This window comes from Stegodyphus dumicola, chromosome 4 (genome assembly GCF_044657685.1).
Source record: "Stegodyphus dumicola isolate Sdum_Otavi_A_Nest chromosome 4, ASM4465768v1".
NCBI lineage: Eukaryota > Metazoa > Arthropoda > Arachnida > Araneae > Eresidae > Stegodyphus > Stegodyphus dumicola.
In genome coordinates this window covers 44,209,749-44,214,853 of record NC_140771.1, presented here as the reverse complement: position 1 = coordinate 44,214,853, position 5,105 = coordinate 44,209,749, and positions in this window count along the sequence as shown.

Sequence of the window (5,105 nt, the reverse complement as noted above, 5' to 3'; positions counted from 1 at the left end):
TTTAACAAATGTATCGCTTACATTATAAAAGTTCTCATTAAAAATTAAGTTACATTTGTGATGTAGCCGTTCCTCAATAGACACTAACGCCGGCTAGCTTTAAAAGGATTTATTAACAGAGCACACAGGAACGGTTACAAACAAAAGAAATATACATAAAAAATGAAACATATACCAAATGGAACATCAAACATTGAGAATAACATAACATAGTAAGCTATCATCATGGCGGCTGGAGGTCGACTGACGTTTTTTCATATCGCCACGAGATGGCGTTTAAATAAAATAGTTCGGTTACAGTTCATGAGTTCATGGCGTGAATAAAATAGTTCAATTACACTTAAATAGGTCTGTTACATCCTCCCCCTCTGACTTCGTAGACGTCTCGGCAAGAAGTCAGGAACTGACCTTTGTCTACTTTGTGCAGCGGGCGGAGAATCAGATGAATGGGCTCCAGTTTGACAAGCAGGAAATTTAGCGTCACCAGCACCTTGTGAAACAGGTGCAGATTCGGGTGGTATTACACGTTTCGGCGTCCTCTTTTCTTTAAGGGAACCACTGGAGTTACACGAGCTGTGTTTTGAAACTTATTTCGATCTTGATATGGATTCAAGGCTGAAACATGATACTTGCCGAGAATTTTGTCTGGTTCATGAGGATCGGCAATATCATAAGTGGTTGGAGATCTTGTAGTCACTATCACATAAGGACCATCTCTCTTGGGCATGAATTTAGCAGTTTTCTTCAGTGGACCTTTGCTGATTGGGTGGAAGGTGACCCAAACTTTATCTCCAGGAACGAATTTCGGTGTTTCTCTTCGTTTTTTGTCAGCATATCGTTTCTGCTTATCTTGATGCATTTCGACTCTTTCTCGTACCTGTTGCACATTTCTTGCAAAACGTTTCAAATATGGAGTAATTTCGGGAACAAAATTATCGTTCTCAATTACGGCTTTTATATCATGCTTTACATCATCTAAGGTTCGTAACTCTCGTGCAAATTGAAGAAAAGCAGCAGAATGTCCAGTTGAATCACATTTGGCTGTATTCAAAGCAAACCTTATTAATAGCAGTTTATCCTTCCATGACTGACGGTCGTTACCAACAAGTATTGCTAAACGTGGTTTCAGATCTCTATTCTTTCTTTCAACTGGGTTAGATTGTGGGTGATAGACAGGAGTAAGACTTTGATCAATGTTCAAGATATAGCATAGTTGTTGCATAACAGCACTAGTAAACTGGGTACCATTATCACTTATTATTTTCCTGGGTAACCCAAATCGAAGGGCAACTTCCTCCAAAAGAATAGTGGCACATTCTCTGGCCGTGGCTTCCTTTAAAGCAAATAGTTCTGTCCACTTCGTAGCACAGTCCTGCACAATAAAAATCCATTTTTCACCAGACGGTGTTTCAGGAAGGGGACCGAAAAGATCAATTGACAAGGTCTCAAAACGTTGAGCATAGACTGGAGTTTGAAGTAAACCAGATGGTTTTTGATTAGTGGCTTTATAACGACAGCATTCGAGACAGCTTTTGACATATTCTGCTATATCCTTTCTCATTCCAACCCAGTAGTATCTTTTTGCTATTCGATAAAATGTTCCTTCAGATCCATAGTGACCGGCCGTTGGCGAATCATGATATTCTTTCAAGATTTCTGCTTTTCTTTTTTGAGGTATAACTAGTTGAGCTTCTTCCTCTTCTGAATCAGGGGAATATCGGTACAAAACTCCTCTGTTCATAACGTAGCCTCTTCCAGTCCAAGTTGCACAGTCTGCTTCTTTCTCTGGACTCTCAAAAGTTTCGATGATCTTCCGAAGATCATCATCTTCTAGCTGTGATTGTCTTAATTCTGCAGGGCTAATAGTAGGTATTTCAACAGAGACAGCACATACTTGACAAGAATCTGTACTTGAGTGTTCACAAATAGGACGAGACAATAGATCAGCAATAAAGTTCAATCGTCCAGGAATGTAATTGATAGTCAGATTGTAGGATTGGATTTGTAAGGCCCATCTTGCGAGCCTACCAGTTGGTGACTTTAAAGACATCAGCCATTTCAATGGTTGGTGGTCAGAGGTGATTGTGATAGACTGGCTTTCAACATATCCTGTAAATTTGTTGAGTGCCCATACTACTGCTAAGGCTTCTTTTTCTATGGTGGAATAGTTTCGTTCTGATGCAGTCAGCAAGCGGCTGGCATATTCTATAGGGTGTTCTTCATTTTTCTCCCCCTGTAGCAACACTGCTCCAATGGCTACATTGCTAGCATCTGTGCGAATGATAAAAGGCTTCGTTCCATCAGCTTGCTTAAGAATCGGCGGGCTAATTAATTTGGATTTCAGCTCTTGGAAAGCATTTTCTTGCTGTGCTTCCCACTTCCACAGCGCTTTCTTCTTTGTTAAATCCGTTAACAGTTTGGCTATTTGAGAAAAATTTGGAATATATCGACGATACCAGGAACACGTTTGTACGAACGATTGCACTTGCTTAACAGTTTTCGGCGATGGCATGTCTGCAATGGCAGCAGTCTTGTGTGGATCAACAGCTATACCATGCTTAGTAATGTAATGCCCTAAATATTTCACTTTTTCACAACAGAAGTGGCACTTCTCACGATTAGCATTGAGCTTGAATAACGATAGACGTTGCAAAACTTGTTCTAAGTCAGAAAGGTGCTTTTCAAAGCTAGATGACAGCACGATGATACCATCTAAATATGTCAAAGCAAACACATTATTAAGTCCAGAACGGAACCTATCTATCAATCTAGAAAAAGTGGCAGGAGCGTTTCTCAATCCGAAGGGCATTCGGGTAAATTTATATGTACCAAAAGGGCAAACAAAAGCAGTCTTATTTTGATCTTCTTCAGCTACTCTCACCTGATGATAATCGGATCTCAAATCAATAGTTGACATATAAGGTGTCGGTTTTGCTTCACTCAACAAATCATCTATACGTGGCAAAGGATAAGTGTCTGGAACGGTTTGAGCATTTAGGTTACGATAATCAATGCATAACCGTACCTTTCCATTTGCCTTGGGAATCAGAACCACAGGAGAGGCATAGGGGCTTTCACATTCTTTTATGATACCTTGTTTTAGAAGGGAATCAAGTTCCTTTTTCAACAGTTCTTTCTTACTTGGGCTCATCCGATATGGAGGGACTGAAACAGGGGGGCTGTTTCTTGTGTTAATATGGTGTTCAATGAATGGAGTGGCTTCTCCCCCTACTTTGAAGACAGTGTGATATTTGTTAAGCAATGCATCAGTTGCAAGCCGTTGGGCTGTAGTTAATTGTTGTCCTTCATTTTCTCGTAGTTGGCAGTTGTTTACAACAACTGGGGTTTCTTCCAGTACTTGGGATTGATGAGGTTTCACGAAGCTATATTTTCTTCGAGGTTCATCAGAAAAGTTCCACCTATTTTCAGCAAGATTTAAAACAATTTTAGCTTTTTGAAGAAAGTCAATTCCTAACAGATTCGAGTTATTTTTGGCATCAGGCAACACAAGGAGCGGAGTTTTGAACTCTCTGCCTTCGAGAAGAATGATTTGTTCGGTGCGAAGTACCTCTTTTTCAGATACCAAACCATCAGCGAAAGACACCTGTAGTGTTGTCTTTTCAAATACTGCATCTTGTTTTTGCAGAATATGATAGAGGGATTCACTTGCAATTGAGTGACTAGCACAAGTGTCGGCGAAAGCTGTACCGGAAACACCACCAATACTAATTGGAAATACAGCAGTCCGAGTGGAAGATAAACAGGATCGGATTTGGATAGTGCCAAAATTTCATGAATTTGAAGTCTTTGGGGGGTTACAGTCTGGACATTTAGACTTGATAAAACCAGTTTTTCCGCACCCATAGCATGTTAAAGGAGGTCGCCTTTCCTCTGTTTGTTGCTGACCACGATTTAAAGAGGTTTTATGAGTTCCCTGTATGTCACTTGTTCGATTTTCCACTTTGTGTTTGGATGGATTAGTCGATTTGTAAGAATACTTCCGCCTGCCAGGAAGCTAAACAGGGAAGAGGTAGGTAAACTTCTAAAGGATATGGAAGAAGGCGATGTCATCGAGCTTTCAGCAAGTCCATGGGCATCTCCCATCGTCCCCGTTAGAAAGTGATCTCGCCGGTTGAATGAGGTTACGAAGAAAGACAGCTACCATCTTTCTAGAATTGATGACATTCTAGACACTCTTTCTGGAAGCAAGTGGTTTTCGACACTTGATTTAAAGAGTGGGTATTGGCAAGTGGAGATACATCTTGATGACAGAGAAAAGACGGCATTTACTACCGGACAACGACTTTGTCAGTTTAAGGTGATCCCTTTGGACTATGTAATGCGCCGGCAACATTCGAATTTGATTAACTTTTCATCAGACTTATGCATTCAATCTATTACGAACACGTACGCACGCAACAATATTTATAATATATACAAAAAATTATGCTATATTGCTAAAATAGCGAAACATAGAATATGAAGTACATTTTAATATAAATATACTATCCATGGTTATAGATGAAGTTGGAACATATGCATAATACAAAACGTTAAATATAGTACAAGTTTGTACTCAAGGAATGTAATTCGTGACTAAAAATGCTTAGGAAATTGTACCTTACGCACATTTTTAGTAATAGATTTTTGATTAAAGTATCGTGGGGAAAGACGGGATATGAGTAACGTCATCTGACAGGTGGTAAGCAGGTTTTAGGTGATCAATTGAAACTGTAGCACGTTTTCCGTTTACATCAATAATAAAATTCTTATCATTTCTGTCAACGACTAAATAAGGTACAGTATAAGGTGGTGTCAATGGAGCATTAACTTTATCAGATATTAAAAATATATGAGAACAAGTTTTTAATGAGAGGTTGATGAAAATTTTAGGACTACGGTGTAGGGCAGTAGAAATAGGATTTAAAAGTCTCATTGTTTGAAGTGTCTGGTTTATGGCATTACCAGTTACTACATCTGAAGGTAATCTTAATATTGTGCCATAAACAGTGCCATAAACAAGTTGAACAGACGTTGCTTTGACATCGTCCTTAATGGCTGAGCGTATGCCTAGGGGGACAAGTGGAAGAGTTTCAGTTCATTGT